Genomic DNA, 24,457 nt, shown 5'->3' on the forward strand with positions numbered 1-24,457 from the left:
TTCTAGGTCTACTGAGGACACTGATGCCTCTGCTCCCTGAGTAGTAACCAGAGAATGCTGAGAGTTTTCTATGTGACATTGAGCTGTAAGATTCTGTTTTTTGTATTCCTGAATCAAGTCAATGGTTCTATCATGTGTGACTGACTCTGATTGTAGTCCCATCAAATCAGCTCTGCAAAATTAGCTTGATTTTTGTGGAATTTCTCAAGTGCTAGAAATTGTTTTAATCTGCTGCTTTAATTCAGTGATTACCACAATCCCCTGGTACTCACTGACTCAATTTTCCTCAATCCCCATGATGTACCAGGTATTATACTAGACACCTGTCCCTCCATTACTTAAAAGCCAGAAATACTTGGACAAATAAAGTAGAATCTTCTCAGAGAGAACTCAAAGCTATGTACATGTATCATTAAAACATATATTAAGATTACTGGAAATCTATAAATCACATGAATTGCTATTGTGTAAACTCTCTTATTTGCATGGTACTAACCTCAGATATGCAGATGACACCACCCTTATAGCAGAGAGTGAAGAGGAACCAAAAAGCCTCTAGATGAAAGTGAAAGAGGAGAGTGAAAAAGTTGGCTTAAAGCTCAACATTCAGAAAATGAAGATCATGGTATCCGGTACCATCGCTTCATGGGAAATAGATGGGGAAACAGTGGAAACAGTGGCAGACTTTATTTTTTTGGACTCCAAAATCACTGCAGGTGGTGACTGCAGCCATGAAATTAAAAGACACTTACTCCTTGGAAGAAAAGTTATGACCAACCTAGACAGCATATTCAAAAGCAGAGACATTACTTTGCTGACTAAGGTCCATCTAGTCAAAGCTATGGTTTTTCCAGTGGTCATGTATGGATGTGAGAGTTGGACTGTGAAGAAGGCTGAGTGCCGAAGAATTGATGCTTTTGAACTGTGGTGTTGGAGAAGACTCTTGAGAGTCCCTTGGACTGCAAGGAGATCCAACCAGTCCATTCTGAAGGAGATCAACCCTGGGATTTCTTTGGAGGGAATGATGCTAAAGCTGAAACTCCAGTACTTTGGCCATCTCATGCAAAGAGTTGACTCATTGGAAAAGACTTTGATGCTGGGAGGGATTGGGGGCAGGAGAAGAAGGGGATGACAGAGGATGAGATGGCTGGATAGCATCACTGACTCGATGGACGCGAGTCTGAGTGAACTCCGGGAGTTGATGATGGACAGGAAGGCCTGGCGTGCTGCGATTCATGGGGTCGCAAAGAGTCGGACATGACTCAGCGACTGAACTGAACTGAACTGAGGGAGTGGTAGTACTCTTACCTGGAAAAGCCCATGGACGGAGGAGCCTGTTGGGCTGCGGTCCATGGGGGTTGCGAAGAATCAGACACAACTGAGCGACTTCCCTTTCACTTTTCATTTTCACGCTTTGGAGAAGAAAATGGCAACCCACTCCAGTGTTCTTGCCTGGAGAATCCCAGGGAGGAGGGAGCCTGGTGAGCTGCCGTCTATGCGGTCTCACAGAGTCAGACACAACTGAAGCGACTTAGCAGCAGCAGCAGCAGCAGGGAGTGGGAGGAGAGTTGAGGTCTAAGATACAGCTTTTCCTCATTTGCTTCTGAGTTGAGTTTCCATGGCCCGTCACGTTAATCATTCTCTATGATTTATATTTCTCCTTTCAACTGATTAGCAGGTGAACTGATATAAAGCCCTTGAATAAATATGCCTTACATAAGTGGGACTGATTTACTAGGACTTCGTAAAATCAGATCTCCTCAGGGCTCTCACAGCTAAATTTTCTGCAGAAGCACCATCATTAATGTTGATTATACCACTTCACCCTGGAATCTATGACCCATAAAACTTTTGGTTTAATTTTAATTCTACCTATTTCCTTACAAGCTATTTAGAGTACACCAATACAAACTAAGATAGAATACATAACTACAGTATATATCCACTTTTCTTCCCAACTGACTTTCATAGGTCACCTCAAGGTAGAAAATGACACATCCCAAGGCTCAGTTTGAAAAGAGGAGAAAGCTGGAGGCATTAGCTAGAGGGTGTGTGCTCAGTCGCTTCTGTCGTGTCCAACTCTTTGCCATCCAATGGACTATAGCCCACCAGGCTCCTCTAACCATGGAATTTTCCAGGCAAGAATAATGGAGTGGGTTGCCATTTCCTTCTTCAGGGGATCTTCACAGGGATAGAGCCTTCATCTTCTGCAGCTCCTGCATTGACAGGTGGATTCTTTACCACTGAACCACCTGAGAAGCCCAGAAAAAGTGTTGGAGTAGTGGCGGGGTCTTCTATGAGAGAAAACCATAACTATCTGTTGGTGCCAGTTAGGTATGGGATAGGGGAAAGTGGGTGGGAGGTAAAGGCGGTGAAGGGTCAGCAAAATATAGTTGTGTGGTCAAGGAGAACTAGAAGAAATAGCAGATTTGGACTTAACAAATGTCTTTGATTGGGTTCCACACATCTGCTATTTGCAATCTGAGCCATACTGAAATACGCTGAAAATAAGAGAAACTGACTTAGAGACAGAAAGGATGGGCTAGAGAGAAATGGAGAATAAAAGTGCTAGATAGACTAGATCTTAATAACTGTGTGAGTTGATAATGGTAGTTTTCAAATGGTAAAGAATCTGCTTGCAATGCAGGAGACCTGGATTTGATCTCTGGGTCAGGAAGATCCCCTGGAGAAGGGAATGGCAACCCACTCCAGTATTGTTGCCTAGAAAATTCCATAGATAGAGAAGCCTGGCAGGCTACAGTCCACGGGGTCACAGAGTTGGACATGTTTGAGCGACTAACACTTTCACTTTCACATATTTAAATTCATAGGTATATCATTAGAAACTTTGGCTCTGAAACACAGAAGATTCAATCCAAACTGGTTAAGTCACAGTGAAGCTTATTGATTCACTTAACTGGAGGTCTAAAGGTAAACTGGGCTTCATGATAGATTAACAAGCAACTTCAGGTTCCATTTGGTTGCAGTTCTCTTACTTTTCCTCTCTCTAGATCTCATATTCATCCTCAGACTGCGAATAAGATTGTAGTAGCTACTCTGGGTCTTCTTTCTACACAACTTCCTCCACAAAGAGTCAGAGGGTTGCTTCTTTCATTCTTTTTTTGTTTCCCCTGCAGAGGGTTTTTCTTAAATTTTTTAAATATATATATACAAATTTATTTATTTTAATTGGAGGTTAATTACTTTACAATATTGTAATGGTTTTGCCATACATCAACATGAATCTGCCACAGGTATACATATGTTCCCCATCCTGAACCCCCCTCCCTCATCCCTCCCTGTACCATCCCTCTGTGTCATCCCAGTGCACCAGCCCCAAGCATCCAGTATCATGCATCGAACCTGGACTGGTGATTCATTTCATATATGATATTATACAGGTTTCAATGCCATTCTCCAAAATCATCCCACCCTCTCCCTCTCCCACAGAGTCCAAAAGACTGTTCTATACATCTGTGTCTCTTTTGCTGTCTCACATACAGGGTTATCATTACCATCTTTCTAAATTCCATATATATGCATTAGTATACTGTATTGGTATTTTTCTTTCTGACTTACTTCACTCTGTATAATAGGCTCCAGTTTCATCCTCCTCATTAGAACTGATTCAAATGTATTCTTTTTAATGGCCGAGTAATAGTCCATTGTGTATATGTCCCACAGCTTCCTTATCCATTTGTCTGGTGATGGACATCTAGGTTGTTTCCATGTCCTGGCTATTATAAACAGTGCTGTGATGGACATTGGGGTACACATGTCTCTTTCAATTCTGGTTTCCTCAGTGTGTATGCCCAGCAGTAGGATTGCTGGGTCATAAGGCAGTTCTATTTCCAGTTTTTTAAGGAATCTCCACACTGTTCTCCATAGTGGCTGTACTAGTTTGCATTCCCACCAACAGTCTAAGAGGGTTCCCTTTTCTCCACACCCTCTCCAGCATTTATTGTTTGTAGACTTTGGATCGCAGCCATTCTGACTGGCATGAAATGGTACCTCATTGTGGTTTTGAATTGCATTTCTCTGATATGAGTGATGTTGAGCATCTTTTCATGTATTTGTTAGCCATCTGTATGTCTTCTTTGGAGAAATGTCTATTTAGTTCTTTGGCCCATTTTTTGGTTGGGTCGTTTATTTTTTCTGGAATTGAGCTACAGAAGTTGCTTGTATATTTTGAGATTAGTTGTTTGTCAGTTGCTTCATTTGCTATTATTTTCTCCCATTCTGAAGGCTGTCTTTTCACTTTGCTTATAGTTTCTTTTGTTGTGCAGAAGCTTTTAAGTTTAATTAGGTCCCATTTGTTTATTTTTGCTTTTATTTCCAATATTCTGGGAGGTGGGTCATAGAGGATCCTGCTGTGATTTATGTCAGAGAGTGTTTCGCCTATGATCTCCTCTAGGAGTTTTATAGTTTCTGGTCTTACATTTAGATCTTTAATCCATTTTGAGTTTATTTTTGTGTGTGGTGTTAGAAAGTGTTATAGTTTCATTCTTTTACAAGTGGTTGACCAGTTTTCCCAGCACCACTTGTTAAAGAGATTGTCTTTAATCCATTGTATATTCTTGCCTCCTTTGTCAAAGATAAAGTTGTCCATAGGTGTGTGGATTTATCTCTGGGCTTTCTATTTTGTTCCATTGATCTGTATTTCTGTCTTTGTGCCAGTACCATATTGTCTTGATGACTGTGGCTTTGTAGTAGAGCCTGAAGTCAGGCAAGTTGATTCCTCCAGTTCCATTCTTCTTTCTCAAGATTGCTTTGGCTATTCAAGGTTTTTTGTATTTCCATACAAATTGTGAAATTATTTGTTCTAGCTCTGTGAAAAATACCTTTTGATAGGGTAGCTTGATAGGGATTGCACTGAATCTATAGATTGCTTTGGGTAGTATACTCATTTTCACTATATTGATTCTTCTGATCCATGAACATGGTATATTTCTCCATCTATTAGTGTCCTCTTTGATTTCTTTCACCAGTGTTTTATAGTTTTCTATATATAGGTCTTTAGTTTCTTTAGGTAGATATATTCCTAAGTATTTTATTATTTTCATTGCAATGGTGAATGGAATTGTTTCCTTAATTTCTATTTTCTCATTATTAGTGTATAGGAATGCAAGGGATTTCTGTGTATTGATGATTTTCAAGTTCTTTAAAAACAGTACCAAAAAAAAAAAAATCCTTAGAAGCTTCTTCTTCAACCTCATTGGCCCACATTAGATCACAAGCCCACTTATGAAACAATCTAGGCAGAAAAGATGATCTTACCTCTCTTTAGACCAAAACACTCTGAATCTGGAGTTTGGTTAACCTGAGGACTCATTGGACCTGTAATGAGGACCCTACCAACCATCTAATATTGGGCTGTTTTTTCACTGCTGGAAATAGTTACATTTGAGAATATTTGAGTAGCATATTTTGCAATGAAGCTCTTTCTATTGTAAGGGGAAAACTCAAAGATTTACTTATAAATAAATATTTCCTTCTCTTATAATGCTCTTTATTGTTTTTTATTATGGAAATTATATTGCTCCCTTTAGAGAACTGTAAATACAGAAAAGCATAAAGAAGAAAATAAAATTATATGCCATTTCTCTCCACCATGAACATTCTGAAAATCTCTTGCTACTGTTTTCTATGCATATTTGTTTATCCCATATTTATTGGGTGTTAATGACAGAAACCCATTTGGCGTCGATTTAAACAAAAATAGGAATTTATGTAGAGTACTGGGGATGATCCAGCGAACAACAAGGGCAGCAGAACATATAGCGACTGACATTGGAAATTGAGAAGCAAATGGGAACCAACAAATAGAGGCTCTGTCTTGTCTTTTTGTAGCCTGGTTTTCTTGGCTTTGGCATGTGTGCATGCTAAGCCACTCCAGTTGTGTCCAACTCTTTGCAACCCTATGGACTGTAGCCCACCAGGCTCCACTGTTCATGGGATTCTCCAGGCCAGAATACTGGGGTGGGTTGCCATGCCTTCCTCCAGGGGATCTTTCCCAACCAGATATCACTTTGGCACACTGACAGTCAAATATGGTCACCTCATAGGTCCCAACTCTACACCTTATTCTTTCTACCACTTATTAAAATCAAGCCTTCATTCCTGAAATGGTCAATAACTTTCCCCACGCTCATGCCAAGAGTCCCTCCTTTGTCCAATCAGCTGTGGGAAGGGAGCACTCACATAAGATAACATGGCTGCTGAGGGTCACTGTGTGTGGGTAGAGGAGCATTTGTTAGTGAAAGAGAACTACTGTTCCCTGGACAATGCCCCTGAAGTTTACTACTATACTACTATCCTACCCCTACTGCTACTATTGTCGTTACTACTGAGACATAACACTTACCGTTGACATATATACATTGTCATGTGTAAAACAGATAGCTAGTGGGAACCTGCTGTATAGCACAGGGAGCTCAGCTCAGTGTTCTGTGATGACCTAGCGGGGTAGGATGGTGGGTAGGGTGGGAGGGAGGTCCAACAGGGAGGGGATATATGTATGCATATAGCTGATTTACTTTGTACAGCAGAAATTAACACAATATTGTAATGCAATTATATTCCAATAAGTGAATATATATATATATATATATATATATATATATATATATATATATATAATTGAGATCATCCTGAACATTAAGTTGTATAACTTGTCTTTCAAAAAACTCCCAAGCACTCTAACATGAACCTCTGTCTTTTTGTTGTTCAGTCTCCAAGTCAAGTCGGACTCTTTGTGAAACTATGGACTGCATGCAGCATGCAAGGAACCTCTCTCTTATGTGATTCTAAGTGCTCCCCAAACATCATCTTCAGTGGCTGTTTAATATCCCTTCAAATGAATAAACCACAACTTAGTTGTACCATACCTTTGTTGGAGAATGAATGTTTACATCATTTCCAATTTTCTGGTATCATAAGTAATACTTGAATAAATATTTTTGCAAAGTGGTTCTTGCCTTCACATTGACTTACTCCCATAAAATGGAATCTTTATAGTGGTAAATGTGAGGGTGCAAAACTTCGTTTTGAGACTTGATGAAAGTGAAGTGAAAGTGTTAGTCGCTCAGTCATGTCCAACTCTTTGCAACCCCAGGGACTGTAGCCCTCCATGTTTCTCTGTCCATGGGATTTCTCAGGCAAGAATTCTGGAGTGGGTAGCCATTCCCTTCTCCAGAAGAATCTTCCCAACCCAGGGATTGAACGCAGGTCTCCTGCATTGCAGGCAGATTCTTTACCATCTGAGCCACCAGGGAAGCCTAAGACTCAATGCACATTGCCAAATGGTTTTCCAAAAAGATTGTATTAAATTACATTTCTTGTAGCAATGTCTGCAAGTTCTCATTTTGTAGGAACTGAGTGATTGACATACACACCCACATATTTGATAATATATCTAATTATCCAGAGTATTCCCTTTAATGAATTATATGTCACTGTATCGGAACAATTTCATAGGTGCTTAGAATTTATTCTGTTATTAAAGTAGAATTCCCAAACATTGCCTTCTCTCTACATCCTGCCAATCCATCCCTGGGTTGGAAAGATCCCCTGGAGTAGGAAATGATAACCCACTCCAGTATTCTTGCCTGGAAAATTCCATGGACAGTGGAACCTGGTGGGCTATAGCACATAGGGTTGCAAAGAATCAAACACAGCTGAGCATACACACTGTGTATATATTATATTATATAACATCTTTCTTTGATTAATATATAACATTATATTATATAACATTTTTCTTTGATTCACAAAGAAAGAGAGCCTCAGAAAAGCAGTATTACTTCTCAGATTTCTTCTTTTAAAAGATGTTATATAATACTCTTCTGTCATGGAGATATTTTGAAATTAATTAATTTGATATATTGGCATGTGCATAGAAAAAATTTGAATAAACATACACCAAGTTGTTAACAGGTTATCTCCAAGAGAACATGAGACACTTACTTGCTAATCCTATATATTTTGTAAAGCATGATTTCATTTGACAGTGAGCATATGCTATTTCAGTAAACAAGAAAAACAATTCATATTTTTTAAATAATTAGGTTTAATTTATTTACATTCATTTTATCTGAATTAAATGATCACTTCTTTGATGATATTTAGGAGCTATTTTTAATTCATCAGCAAAAACTTTATCCATCAAGTGGGTTATCTCTGAGGTGACTCATCAGGTTTCTGTACTTATTTGTGTTAGATATTTTAGAGGATTATATCCTCTGAACTTCAAAGGATGCATAGTACTGAGGGTCTTCAGTTTCAACATAACACAAATGCATTGATGATGCCCCAGGAAACTTGAAGAGGAGAGTAATGTAGATTCATAATGATGTAGAGTTGCAAATAATATAATTATAATCCAACCTTCTTTGCCTTGTTGGTCTCTCTTGCACTGGCCTATTTAGAAAAATTCCTGGAAGGGGGAGCTTAGAGGCTCATGAGGGAGCATTCTCTATGACTGTGATTTTGCTGAGAAAACTTCCCTTATAAATTCAGCTGCAACTTACCTTGATGTAGCAGCCATCTACACTCAGCAGTCCACCCCCACTCTGCCCCTGGAGCTATGCACTGGGCTGTGTGTCCAGCCCTATGGCTCTCTCCACTTTTAAGAGCTGACAAGGGCTGTTTGTTAGTTTTGTGGTATAATTCTGACAACACTAGTTAGAAGGAGTTGACCTGAGAACATGCTGAAGAATAAGTGGGATGGCACACAAATTGTTTTTCAAAATGAATCTTCATTAGTTTCATATAATGTTAAAGCACAAAAGACTTTTTAATTTCCTTTACAGGAGCAAAGGAAAAGTTAACCGGCTTTAGATGAGGGATGAAAAAGTGTTTAGTCTTACTGAGATATATTTTTAAAGGAAAGACCAAAATATTTAGTAGATAACCTAGGTTGTAGTACATATCCAGATAGGAAAGCAAAAAAAAAAAAAAAAACTTGGTAGCTTCCGCTAATTCTGCTGACAAGTCCAAAGTATGGGGCCTTTTCAGAGGTGACTACCCTCTAATGAGACTGCCACAGTGTTCTGCTGCTACTGCTGCTGGGTCACTTCAGTCATGTCTGACTCTGTGTGACCCCATAGACAGCAGGCTCCCCCATCCCTGGGATTCTCCAGGCAAGAACACTGGAGTGGGTTGCTACTGGGAGCCAGCACGGGAGATCCCACCCATGACAAGGTCATGTGAAGGAGATCTGATAAGCAAGGCTTTAGGACTCGAGGGACTCCCTGGGCTGATCCCACCCATGACAAGGTCATGTGGAAGAGACCTGATGAGCAAGGTGGATCAGTACTCAAGGGACCCCCTGGACCTGCTCAAGCATCTACCCCCAAAACCAGAATCTGTCTGTCTTACTATTTTATGTCTTTCACCAACTCTTCTGACATTAACAGGGGGCTATCCCTGACCACCTTTTTCTGGAAAAAGTTAATTTAGGGCTTTAGTTAATAAGTCTCCTGGACATGAAAGGAGTGTTTCAATTCAGACCCCTCTGATGGCTTTCTAGCTTGCCTGACGGTTTTATCCAGACTCTTGCATCTACGCATGTGATTGTTTACAGCCTCCCAACCATGAGAGACATGGGAAACCTAAAACATTCTAAAAATATAGAGCCTTTCAAAGAGTTTAAAACTATTAGAATAGTGCTGGTGTAGGATTTCATTGTTGAGCCAATGCTTGCTGCCAAGTTCCCATATCTCTTATCCATTGTGTACCTAGGAGTGCATTAGTTAACATAGTTGGAATGTAAGAAAAACAAGTAGTAGCCTTGGAATTAACCACATCAGACCTTTGAGCTAATAAGTTCTTTCTTTGATGTAACCCACTACACCTTTGCTCCATGAGAATGTAACTTTGTTTAGTATACTCTGAGGCTGACACAGATTAGAGGTATAAAGAAAAAAACACTTCAGGGGAAAACAAGTGTTTTGGTTGATCAACATTTATCAAGGAAAGAGTCATAAAATGTTAACAGGCCTCCTGGCCAGAAGATAATGTATATAACATGAGACCCTTGTTTATGGAAAGGCATACAGAAAAAAATCCTGGTTTCAATAAGGTCAAAACTGCTGGAATGTTTGGGCTGATTCTGCATGACCTTGCATCCTTCATTTCCCTCTATGTACAAGTCAGGGTATAAAAGCTCCTTTTGAAATTAAAGTTACGGGCCTCACTCACTGAAGCTTGGTCTCCCCATGTCATTCATTCATTTGCCAACGTTGTCCATCCTGAGGGTATCCCTGGACTCTGCTGAGGCTGGACCCCAGCAGGTTACCATTTCCTTCTCCAATGCATGAAATTGAAAAGTGAGAGTGAAGTCTCTCAGTCATGTCTGACTCTTCACAACCCCATGGACTGCAGCCAACCAGGCTCCTCTATCCACGGGATTTTCCAGGCAAAGTACTGGAGTGGGGTGCCACTGCCTTCTCCAGCCACAGTGTTCTAACAACTCTCTACTCTAGGACAGAACCTGGAACTGAAAGGCCTTACAGTGTAGAAGATAATGGTGAGACTACAAAATGGTCACCCTAACTGTGCCATGGTGCTATGGGTTTAGTGCCCTTACTGGGTAGTTGGTTTCCCTTGATTCCATTACCACTATTTTGCAGCCTTCTGATAATTAAAATGACAGGATACTGAAGTGGGATGGGGGGGTGGGGGGGACGGGGGAGCCTTTGCACAAATCTATCCCAACTGGAGAGTGTTTGCCACTTTGACTTGAGTCATTAATTAGCATCCTTAGGGCTGAGTTCAGCCAAGGACAAGTCTTGAACTATCATCTAAAGACAGTGTTTCTCCTTCTGAGCCACTGGGATATGGTGAAGACTTTGCCAAAAGATCTTGCCAAGATTCAGGTGTTGGGTCTCCCTGGTTTTCTCCAGTGTCACAATTCTAATTCCAGTTCCTTTAATAAGCATATGATCTTTTGATCATTCCATTGTTTCAGTTTTGAAATTAGTAACTGAACAAAAATGACTAATAATTCCTCCACTCAGAAGATGGACAAGTCTTTCTGCTCATTTTGTGCTGCATAAGGTTCCTTAGCTCTCTCTTCCATGATTTAGATGACAACGGGAAAAGCTTCCAGAAAAGTTATTAGAAAGTGGAATAGTGAAATTCATAAAGATTTTGTACCAGCTTTTGAAAGAGAAAGAAATTTTCCCATATAGGCTGAGTAGGAGGGATATTATAGACATTACTGTCGAAGAAAAGAGAAGATAGTGAATAAAATATGGTCTACAGTTGCAGAGATTACCTTGAAGATGAAAAAGAAATCATGTTCTTCTGAATTAAGAACAGAAAAGGGAGCTTTGGGAAAGGAAAAAGAAGCTTTTTTGGAAAAGAGAGCTTTGAGTATATGAAAGTATTAGAGTGGTGTTTTAGTTTTCTATGCATGCTATGACAAATGGTCACAAGCTTAATAACTGAAAACAACACAAATTTATTTCCTTATAGTTATGGAGCTGAGAAGTCTGGTCGGGTCCCTTTGAGCTAATAGCATGGTAGGGCTGCATTTTCCTGGAAGCTTTAGAGGAAAATATGTTTCTTTGCTTTTTCCAACTTCTAAAAGTGTTCACATTTCTGGCTCATGGCCCCCTCCCTATATTTTCAAAGCCACAGCAACCAGTTGAGTTTTTCTCACATTATGTCACTCTGACCCTCCTCTGTCTCCTTTCTCATTTAAGGACACTTATTACCTTGACCTCACCTGAAAAATCCAGGATAATTTGCCTAAAGTCATTTTTCACAACCTTAACTCCATCTGCAACCTAATCCCCTCTTGCCGTGTAATGTAACATAGCCACAAACGTTGGAGATTAAGACATGGACATCTTTGGAAGATCATTATTCTGCTAACCACAGATACGAAACTGAGGAAACTTGGGTAGAGTAACTTGCTTTTAATTAATGAAACTAAAGATTTAATTTTTTCTCAAGTTAAAAAAAAAAAAAGGATGAGGCTGGGGTTATCTTCATTTTCAAGAATCTAAAAAAAGCACACACCACCTGCAGCAGCTTTGGCAGGCATTCACTGTCTAGCCTGACATGCTAGCATTAACTCTATACCCTGGTATAAAGACCACTTTGCTTACCTGTGATGGGTTAGTTCCTTATTTATACTTTCTCATTTAACACCTATTTCTCCCTTAGACTGTAAATAACATAGTGGGGGTGGGAGGAGATTATGTCTGTTTTGTTCACAGTTGTATCCCTTGCATCTAGCATACATTAATAGGCTCTAAGTGAGTATTTATTGACAAATCTAAATAAATCCTACTGGACAGTATGACATTTCCAGGCTTGTAAAATGAAAATGGTTTTACTTGTAAGACTCAAGAGCTTCCACAATCAGCTTAGAGCAGGGTTTCCCCCAATATGGTTCAAAGCCTCTCTCTCCTAAGCCCACCATGCTTGTGGTCTGCCTCCCCTTGATCAACATATACTGTTCCAGATTAGTCCTGGTCAACTAAAGACTTGCTAAGATGGTGTTTATCTTCATATCTGGTGTCTCAATTTTCTTACTAGAGTTCAAACCCCTGATTTCAAAGTCCTGGAATAGACTTTTTTTTTCCCCAAAAGTACCCAACAGCTTGTCCCCAAGACAGAGATTATGTTTAACAGCTTTACTGAGGTTATAATTGAAATACAAAACCCTGTATTTCAGTTGTTTAAAGTATACCATACGATGAGTTCTGACAAACATATCCACCCCTGATTGGGTGATAAACATATCCATCACCTCCAAAAGTCTTTTTCTGCCCCTTTGGGTTGTTTTCTTTTTTCTTTTTGTTGTTGTTGTTAGCTTTTATTGTGATGAGAACACTTGATATGAGATCTACCACCTTAATGTATTTTTAAATGTACAAGATAATATTGTTAACTATAGGCATGATATTACAGAGCAGATTTTATAGTGGGATCTCAGAGAGCAATGCTTTTCTTCTTCCAGAGTCTATAATTTGAGCCATGAGGTGCTCATTGCAGGGTTTTGGAGCAGCATCTTCCACAGGACCTTCTGTCTCTTTTCTCTGGGTGAAGTCATCCTTGAAGGATCGAGGTCGCCCTGACTCCAGAGTGCCTCTTGGGGACAATGTTTAATCAACAACAGTCATTACCTCATATTAAATTCCAGCCACAATACTATGTGCAATCTGGTCATGACCCTCGCAATTCAAATTCCAGTGACTTGGATTACATCATTCTGAGCTACATAGTTTCTTCAGACATGAAGTTGGCTCTCCTGAGATCAAACACTGAGATCAGGGAGCTTGCTAAGGGCTGCTTTTCTACTTGAAGTAATAGATCTGTGCTTATCTGTCCAGGTCTTTTTGTGCTTATCTAAAAAAATGAGACCATGAACATGGATTTGGAGTATAGTCTGTGATAATCCAAAGTAATAAAGGTGAATCAATCTTTAGTGATTTAACCTTTAATCATATAAGATATTTTAAGAATTTAAGTAGCTTAAAATATTAAATACATAATGTTCATTTAATTTTGCTCATTAGAAGGTAACTCCATTCAGAACCCCATCAATTCTGATAAGAGATGCATGAGAGCTTATGAGTCTTAAAAGGAAGAACTTCATCAACCTTTGAGGAGAAATAATGGTTTCTTATCTCACTCCCTACAACAGAGAAAATTCTAAATAAACTGAAGAACTAGACATAAAATTAAAGAATATAGAAAAATGGAACCAAATATTCATCAAACATTTAAAAGAAATGTCTACATGTGGATGTAACAAGAGACATTACAAAATAAAAGATTGAAAGTCTTTATCCACATAAAACACTTAAACACCTCTAACTTAAAAACAGAGAAGAAGAGTCAAACAGTACGTTGGAAGAAAGCATTGTTATACTAGAAAGGATGATTAATTTTTATATATAAAGGGCTAACATATTTTAGGAAGAAAGGCAGCAAGATCTGATAGGAAAGAGAGCAAAAGATGAGAATACTCTTGGGACTCTTGGAACAGAGTTCTGCCCTTAGTGACATTTCAGCCCCATGGAGAAAGAAAGGCTCAGATAGAGAAAAGAGACACAGAAAATAAAAGGAATGCTAAAATATACATGGGGCTTTTCTGATGACTCAGCATATAAAGAATCCATCTGGAATGCAGGAAGCATAGGAGACCTGGGTTCTATTCCTGGGCCAGGAAGATCCCCTGGAGGAGGAATATGGCAACCCACTCCAGTATTCTAGCTTGAATGACATAAAAAATAGTTTTGGAAGTATTTGATATCATTAATAATACCACTGCTGATAAGAATTTGGTAAATAAGCCTTCTTATACACGGCAAATAGGAGTCAAATTATTACCATTTTTAAAAAACCAGAATGCTCATTTATTAATTGACCATGAGAAATAGAACAGTCAGGAGTTCCAAATATTATTCTGACTTAGCACACCCTCCCTTTTAGGCATTGGGGTTGTCTGGATTGTTACCACCTTTTTGGACAGAAAATTTTCAAATTATCTTAAGAATTCTAATGTAGGAACTCTAAATTCATATTCTTCAATTCTTATTATTTTTCTGGGCACCAAATCAAAAGAAAAGATTTTGTGTCCAGGAAAAAAATACAGACAAAGATTTTCATAACACCATTAGTGATTATAAAGGGAGCAAAAGATTGGAAGAAACTTAAATGGCCAAATTATAGAGAAATTATGCTTCCTTACCTTCATAAAATATTATAAATCCATGAAAGATAATTTTCATGAAAAGTATTCTACTGAGCAAATTTTGAAATCTAAAATTATATAGATACTAAAATTAAAAGTCCAAGTTCCAGTGGTCATGGAAAGACCATGGCTCCTTCAGGCTCCTTCAGCCTGCGTGGATATGAGAGTTGGACAGTGAAGAAAGCTGAGTGCCAAAGAATTGATGCTTTTAAACTGTGGTGTTGGAGAAGACTCTTGAGAATCCCTTGCACTGCAAGGAGATCCAACCAGTCCATCCTAAAGGAGATCAGTCCTGGGTGTTCATTGGAAGGACTGATGTTGAAGCTGAAACTCCAATACTATGGCTACCTCATGTGAAGAGTTGACTCATTGGAAAAGACCCTAAGGCTGGGAAGGATTAGGGGCAGGAGGAGAAGAAGACAACAGCGGGTGAGATGGCTGGATGGCGTCACCAACTCAATGGACGTGGGTTTGGGTAGACTCTGGGCGTTGGTGATGGACAGGGAGGCCTGGTTTGCTATGATTCATGGGGTTGCAAAGAGTCGGACATGACTGAGCGACCGAACTGAACTGAAAATTAAAAGTTGTAATAAATTAGCCCTACCTAAATATGAAAAATTTAGCAGAAGTGGTTTTGATATCACCATTGTGGTAATGTTGTTGTTTATAATAATTCACTTGGCTCATAACTGTAAGATGGTTATACCTCCATGGCCTTCTGGCTCTAGATTTAGCCATGTGACTTGGCTTTGGCCAGTGAAAATATGGCTTCCCAGATGGTGTTAGTGGTAAAGAACCCACCTGCAAGAGACATAAGAGACATGGGTTCGATCCCTGGGTCAGGATGATCCCCTGAAGGTGGGCATGACACCCTACTTCAGTATTCTTGCCAAGAGAATCCCATGGACAGAGGAACCTGACAGACTACAGCCCATGGGGTCTCAAAGAGCTGCACACAACTGAAGCAACTTAGCACAGTGAAATGTGAATAGACATGCATGCTCTCTATCCCAGGAGACGCTCTGATGAAATTGCATCATTGGATCAGCCTTTTGCACTTCTGCCCTCTGCCATGAGGACAGCATGTCCCAAACAGGGACTGCTCCTTCAGCCTGCATCCCCTATAATATGATCCAGAAATCAATGTATAATTATGAGTCACTGAAGTTTTAAATTCTTTGACTCTTCAGCAAAGGCTGATTAATACAGAAACTGTGTATTTATTTTTTAGAATACTGTATTTTCAGAAATGTACTGGTAAGCATTTAATGATTTTCAAAGTTTCAAATATAAATAAGTGCCTCTGCCTAAAACTTAAGAACAGCCCAAGAGGGAAATGAAAATTGCTATTCTCAAACAAAATGGAGGATCATGTCTAGGTACCATGGGAAATTATCATGACCAGTCCTGAGGAATAAAAAATAATTTCAGTTAGAGTCAATAACTTTTTTTCACTCTTCAACTTAGTTTACTTTTTGTTTTTCTTTTTGAAAACAAAAAGGAAAGCCATTTGGGACAGAGAGAGGAGAATGAACTATGAAGATCCAGATTTGGAAACAATATCCTTCTAAAGTGCAATCTTTCCTTCTCTATTTTGATCTTATTCTTTCCAATTAATGTTCTCATTATCTCAGAATAACAGGAATCAGCTCTGCTACTATTATGCCACCAATGAGTGCAGTGGCTTTTCACACTGGCAAGGGTAACAGCAAAGGACCCCTACTGTTGAAAGTACAAAATGGGTCCTTAATAAATAGTAACAAATAATACTCAAAATGTCCATTGGAGACAGTATTTCTCTTGTTCCAGAAATGAGAGTAAGAATCTATCAATAAACTCACCATTGCCAATTACATATCTAAAATAGTGTATGAGAGATTTTATCTTAGGGGAAATAGAGAGATTTCTTTTAATGAAGGACAACCCAAGAGTGAAACTTTGGCATTGGTTTCAGAAAAGACATTGAGAAGTGAACCACGAGTTCCTTGGCAAACATGAGGATAATCACTTCATCATCAGTTGATACTAACGAATACTGGAATGTATGTATTTATTTAATAAAATGTCATTTTGCATCTGTTGAATCTCAAAGTACCAGGTGAAGAAGTTAGACACATATTCCGCTTTTCCAGAACCTTCAGAGACTAATGATCCTAGCCTTCATCAGCCATATAATCGAGTGGGGGGAAAGTCAAAACAGCATGTAACTAGGGAAAAAAGAGTTGCTGTGGGAAAACACAGCAGAAGAAACTCAGTGGGAGTAAGAGTGAGTCCAGGATGGCTTTTCAGAGGAAATAAAGATTAAGTTCCTTTTCAAAGGATCCGTAGGAGTGACCCAGGACAATAGGAGGATGAGGACGCTATGATAGAGAAGGGTCTTATAACCAAAAGTAGGGTCTGGCTGCTCGCTACTCTAAAGGCAATAAAGAGGCAAGGTTGGTGGAAAGAAGAGTTTGCTTTATTTCTGATGCTAGCAATGAAGGTGAGAGAGGGTGGATTTCTGTCTAAAGACCGACTCCCCAGTACTGACAACAAGTAGGCAAGAGTTTTTATAGCCAGAGGGAGGGTGCTACATGCAGAAAACAGCATAGGGAGCTGTGACAGTTACCTTGACATTGGTCATGTGGTGATCTGACCAACATCATCTTGATTGTTTTAGGTACAGTTAGTCTTTAATTCCAGATTGATTTGTCTCCATTTCTTTGAGGCCAGTTCTCAGAATTGTGGCAGCTTATGTCATGGCTACAACCTGGTCGTCATGTACCCCTTCTTCCACCTTGTAGGGGTTTCAATATCTACAAAACAGCTCACAGGATATGACTCAGAATACTATCTATAGCCCTCAAGAAGGAACTAAAAGTCCTTGACTAGTTCAGTGTTAGTGAGGGATGATCAAGGGAGCAGGCTGGATTGTTGGCAGAGTCTGGACCATTCAGGGGCTTCACTCATGTAAAGGAGTTGGGACTTTGCCATAAAAAGAATGGGATGCCAATCAAAAATTTTAAGCAGAAACATTAATGATCAGATTTATGTCTCAGTGAGTTCACTTCAATTAATATGGCAATAAGTGGGCCATCACAGTAGAGCACAGAAAAGAAATGATGTATCCAGAAGTGGCGTGAAGGCAGGAAAGATGAAAAGTAGATGGATTCAAGATATACTTAAAGGGCAGTATCAATTGTATTTATTGGAATCTACCAGCTCACTCCTGTTGCTTTGTCATTATACTCCCCCTTATCACGTTAAAATTTGGCTTCCCAGACAGTCTTCTCACTGGGAGAAATGACCCTTGCCCAGCTGATTGCTGTATTTAGACAAGTAGATTTCTTGCTGCTGCTGCTGCTAAGTCGCTTCAGTTGTGTCCGACTGTGTGCGACCCCATAGATAGCAGACTACCACGCTCCCCCGTCCCTGGGATTCTCCAGACAAGAACACTGGAGTGGGTTGCCATTTCCTTCTCCAAGGCATGAAAGTGAAAAGTGAAAGTGAAGTCACTCAGTCGTGTCTGACTCTTAGCGACCCCATGGACTGCAGCCTCCCAGGCTTCTCTGTCCATGGGATTTTCCAGGCAAGAGTAGTGGAGTGGGTTGCCATTGCCTTCTCCAGTAGATTTCTTATTACCTGCTAATAAGTAATATTTCTAGTTAGACACTTCAGATTCTTGGGTGCTTATTTAGTAAATTTAAATCAGGATTTCCAAGTCTGATGAACTCTAGAACTCCAACAAGATAGTCTGGTTCTGCAAGACCAAGAGTTTATTTCTTAGATTGGAAATTTGCCCAAGTCTGGCCATCATGTGAGTCCTCCAGGCAGGGGCTCTGCCATGCACACCTACATCACTGGGTACCATCCTTAAACTTCTACTGAGGCCTTGAGCCATTAATTAGTGCTGGTCTCATATAGTTCAGAGAGCAAGAGTAGTACCAGGAGATAAAGCAGCTGAATATTAGAAGAAACTTCACTAAAGTAGACCAATGATAAATTGAAGTTCCTCCAGATCTTGAATGCTTCCAGTCATGGTTCCATAACCATCAAGACTGCTGAGAAATGTCAACCACAAGCTGGGTCTAGAGAGGGGAAATGCAGGTGCACAGGCTATCTTCAAAAGGAAGATTTATGCCATCATAACATAAGACCCTGATGTAGGGAAAGACTGAAGACAGGAGGAGAAGGGGATGACAGAGGATGAGATGGCTGGATGGCATTACTGACTCAATGGACATGAGTTTGAGCAAACTCTGTGAGATGGTGAAGGACAGGGAAGCCTGCCTGGTGTGCTTCAGTCCATGGTGTCACAAAGAGTTGGACACAATTTAGCAACTGAAAAACAACAATCCATTTCAAGGCCTCAAAGCAAACAGCTTCATAAGTAAATTTTATCATCCCTCAATCATTTTACCTTTTTTTGATTTTGCAAGTAGCAATGTCATTTGAGATAATCCGAAAATAATTGTTCAAGACTTGCCTTCAATCACTTACTGTTATATGTATTTCCTCATGATTGGCTGAGTGGCTCAAAATACAAATCCATCTAAATTAGTAACTCCTAGAACTTCCCTGGTGGTCCAGTGGTTAAGAACCCATGCTGCCAATGCAGGGGGCGTGGGTTTGATCCCTTGTTGTTGGGGAACTAAGATCGCACATGCCACATTGTCAAAAAGATTATAAATAAATAAGTAACTCCCATTATACTCAATGCATTATGAATGTTTCCTTCATACTATTTTTATCATTTTCAGTTATAAATTTGTCAAATAACTTTCTTTAAGACTCATTTATTCCACTAGGCTTGTTTTGCTCATTACTGTACTCTCAGTGTCTGGTATCTGGTAAGCACTCAATAAATCTGTATTGGTTAGTTGGGTGGGTGACTGATTGCATGGGTTAGAAAGTTAGATTATATGACTATAAAAGTCTGTGGTTTTATGATAGCTCATATTTCTGCAGATAAAGATTTCTATGCAGTCTAGATGATCCTGATGGATTTTATCCTGCTTCACCACAGTGAGAAATATACTGTGAATAAAGCAAAAGCTCTGAGCAGTTAAATAGTTTTCTGTAGATCACACCATCATGGTTCATCAACTCTAGAGCTGGACTAGCTCCATGGCTTATTAAGTGTATGACTGTGAACAAGTCACCTAAAGTCTCTGTGTGGCAGATTTCTCATTCCTAACTTGAGGATAACTGAAGTCCCTCCTACCTTGTGAGATTGTTCCAGGATGTAAAGTCCTTTGGAGAGTGTCTGGCACACAGGAAGTGTTACATGTATGTGAGTTATTATTATACATAATTGAGAATGATCTTGTCTTTCTGATTCCTGGGATCATGAGTCCAACTTGTTATTCAACACAGGTAAAATGTCACTTTCTGTGCTAGCCAGGAGTCTAGATCTTGAGAATGCAAAACCGATTTAGACAGAATTGAAGGGAATGAAGTCCAGGAACGAAAAATAAGTCAGAAGACAGATGTCATTATGACATTATGATAAATATTGCTGCTGAACTAAACATCAAGTGCTCCAGGAGTATGCATAGCAAAATGACCAATTTTGTTGGAGGCGAGATGAGGACAACTTCATGGAAAAGTTGTCATCTCAGGTGGGCCATGAAGGATGAATGAGTTAGGCGGGTACAGCAGATTCATATTTAAGACACCCCTTCTTCCCTAAAAATAGAAACTTACGTTTTCAAAAACCTCACAGGGATCCCTGATCATTGAGGTGAACAGATCTTCTCTACCCTAGTCCCCGTGGGATATATCAGGATTGATTTAAACCAGTCCTAGTACTATCTGTCCTTTTAGCCATCAAAGGTTTCAACTGTCACATTAGATGTGTGGAAAAGCAACCCTCCCTGAGCTAAGCAGCCAGCACCTTATAATTAGAAGGCGACTGTTTGCTTTTCCCCTCCTCCATCTGCACGGTACCAGATACAATGCTTGGAAGGAGACGCAGCAGAGGCAAAAGCCAACGGGCCTCAGAGGAGGGATCAGGGAGATGGAGGGAGCCTTCATCCCCGATCCTCTAGTTAAATCACCAGAGCAGCCTGGAACGTCCTGCCTTTAGTCTTACAGAAAAATACACCCTGATTTGTTTAAACCACTGTGGTCAAGGGTCAAGTTCTCTGTTACTTAACAGCTGAAAGCATTCCTAACCCAAAGAAACAAATTAGAGATGTATTTCAAGCAGAGCAATGTCTGTGCTCCAATATTTTGGCCACCTGATGTGAAGAGCCAGTTCATTAGAAAAGACTCCGATGCTGGGAAAGATTGAAGGCAGGAGGAGAAGGGGATGACAGAGGATGGGACAGTTGTATGGCATCACAGACTCAATCCACATGAGTTTGAGAAACTCTGAGAGATAGTGAAAGACAGGGAAGCCTGACGAGCTGCAGTCGATGGGGTTCGAAAGAGTCGGACATGACTGAGCGACTGAACAACAATGTCTATGCAGAGGGTCTGTTTTGCCAATAGGGAGAACATGAGCTTAGAAAGGCAGGAGTGAGCATGGATCACAGAAGAGAGAAGAGATTGTGACACAGCAGGAAATGAGGATAAAAGTGAAAGCCCCGGGATATTTTGTTTCTGAATTTGGAGTTGTATCTTATTGATAATTACAAGCCAACAGGGAAATGTATGCAGTTAAGTGACATGCTCAACATTGCTTCCCAGGTGGCTGCCAAGCAGGAGACCTGGGTTTGATCCCTGGGTTGGGAAGATGCCCTGGAGAAGGAATTGGCAACCCACTCCAGTCTTCTGGCCTGGGAAATCCCATGGTCAGAGGAACCTAGCGAGCTATACTTCAAGGGGTCGAAAGAGTCAAACACAACTCAATGATTAAACCATCACCACCAAGCTTCTGCAGGACCCTCAACCTGGCAAAGTCACAATATTCTCACCCATACAGCATTCTCAATAATACAATTATTTTAGGTTATGTAACACACAGTTCAGTTCAGTTCAGTTCAATAGCTCAGTCGTGTCTGACTCCTTGTGACCCCATGAATCACAGCACGCCAGGACTCCCTGTCCATCACCAACTCCCAGAGTTCACTCAAACTCATGTCTATCGAGCCGGTGATGCCATCCAGCCATCTCATCCTCTGTCGTCCTCTTCTCCTCCTTCCCCCAATCCCTCCCAGCATCAGGGTCTTTTCCAATGAGTCAACTCTTCGCATGAGGTGGTCAAAGTATTGGAGTTTCAGCTTGAGCATCAATCCTTCCAAAGAACACCCAGGACTGATCTCCTTTAGAATGGACTGATTGGATCTCCTTGCAGTCCAAGGGACTCACAAGAGTCTTCTCCAACACCACACTTCAAAAGCATCAGTTCTTCAGCACTCAGCTTTCTTCACAGTCCAACTCTCACATCCATACTTGACCACTGGAAAAACCATAGCCTTGACTAGATGGACCTTTGTTGGCAAAGTAATGTCTCTGCTTTTGAAGATGCTATCTAGGTTGGTCATAACTTTTCTTCCAAGGAGCAAGCGTCTTTTAATTTCATGGCTGCAATCACCATCTGCAGTGATTTTGGAGCCCCCCCAAAATAAAGTCTGACACTGTTTCCACTGTTTCCCCATCTATTTGCCATGAAGTGATGGGACCAGATGCCATGATCTTCATTTTCTGAATGTTGAGCTTTAAGCCAACTTTTTCACTCTCCACTTTCACTTTCATCAAGAGGCTTTTGAGTTCCTCTTCACTTTCTGCCATAAGGGTGGTGTCATCTGCATATCTGAGGTGATTGATATTTCTCCCGGCAATCTTGATTCCAGCCTGTGCTTCTTCCAGCCCAGTGTTTCTCATGATGTACGGTACATATAAGTTAAATAAGCAAGGTGACAATGTACAGCCTTGATGTACTCCTTTTCCTATTTGGAACCAGTCTGTTGTTCCATGTCCAGTTCTAACTGTTGCTTCCTGACCTGTACATAGGTTTCTCAAGAGTTATATACCACTTATTATATGACAGGAAGTTCCTAAGTGCTTTACAAATACTGCTAAATTTAATCTTCATGTTTAACCCATAAATACTATTACCATTCCTGTTCTATAATATTGCCTCACTTATTATTATATATTGTTGTGGGAATTAATTGAAAACCATGCTTGGAAAATGCTTAACACAGTGTCTGACGTGTTGAAAACCCTCAGTAGGAAATTAACTTCTGCTACTGCTTCGTTTTTTTATTTTTTCTGTTGAAATTGTTACAGCAAAATTTCTTTTCTTTTCTTTTTTTCTTACACTTCAAGTGGTAAATAGTAGTACAGAAATCTCATATTTCTTTTATTTCTTTGTCTGTCTCTGAGATGAGATGGTCAGGTTTATTGCTGGATAAACTATGTACAGTAAATTTCACCCTTTAAATGATTGATGAGTTTAGACAAAAGTGTATTGTCATGTCTCCATCACCACGTTGGAATACTTTGTCACTTATTTCTACCACCCCCAAAAGATCCCTCTTGTTTTTCTGCAAATCAGTACTTTCCCCAATCTAAGCCCCAGCAAGCACTGATCTGATTTTTCCCCTAAAAATTTTTTTCTTTTACAAAATGTTATATAAATGGAACCATACAGAGTGGATTATTTTGTTCTGACTTTTTTCACTTGGCAGAATGCTTTTGAGGTGTTGTTGCGTTATGAGCAGTTCATTCTTTTTATGGCTAGTATTATTCTAATATATAAATGTACAAGTCCTTTATTCAACACATCACTTTCAAATAGTTTCTCCTAGTCTCCTACTCTCTCCTCAGAATGTCTTTCAAAGAACAGTAATTTTTATAATTAATTAATTTATTTTAATTGGAGGTTAATTACTTTACAATACTATGGTGGTTTTTGCCATACATCGACATGAATCAGCCATGGGTGCACATGCATTGCCTGATCCTGAACCTCCCTCCCACCTCCCTCCCCACCCCATCCCTCTGGGTTGTCCCAGAGCACCGGCTTCGGGTGCCCTGCTTCAATTTCAGTGCTCTGCATTGAACTTGCACTGGTCATCTGTTTTACATATGGTTACATACATGTTTCCAGAGAAGGCAATGGCACCTCACTCCAGTACTCTTGCCTAGAAAATCCCATGGATGGAGGAGCCTGGAAGGCTGCAGTCCATGGGGTTGGGAGGGTCAGACATGACTGAGTGACTTCACTTTCACTTTTCACTTTCATGCATTGAAGTGTTCTTGCCTGGAGAATCCCAGGGACGGGGGAGCCTGGTGGGCTGCTGTCTATGGGGTCACACAGAGTCGGACACGACTGAAGTGACTTAGCAGCATATACATGTTTCAATGTTATTCTCACAAATCATCCCACCCTCACCTTCTCCCACAGAATCCCAAAGTCTGTTCTTTACATCTGTGTCTCTTTTGCTGTCTTCCATATAGGGTTGTCATTACCGTCAGACTCCACTGTCCATGGGGTTTCCCAGGCAAGAATATCGGAGTGTGTTGCCATTTCTCTTTCCAGGGGCCCTTCCCAACCCAGGGACTGAACATGTGTCTCCTCCATTGGCTGGCATTGTAGGTATATTCTTTACCACTAAGCCATGGATAGTTTGTACTTTTTGTAGTTTACTTCTTTGTAACTCTATGTCATAATATTTTCTTCTATGTTCTTTTACAGAAGGCTTATGGCTTTATGGTTCTTTGGAGGGAATGATGCTAACGCTGAAACTCCAGTACTTTGGCCACCTCATGCGAAGAGTTGACTCATTGGAAAAGACTCTGATGCTGGGAGGG

The sequence above is a fragment of the Ovis aries genome, chromosome 9 (assembly GCF_016772045.2).
Source record: "Ovis aries strain OAR_USU_Benz2616 breed Rambouillet chromosome 9, ARS-UI_Ramb_v3.0, whole genome shotgun sequence".
NCBI classification, from domain to species: domain Eukaryota; kingdom Metazoa; phylum Chordata; class Mammalia; order Artiodactyla; family Bovidae; genus Ovis; species Ovis aries.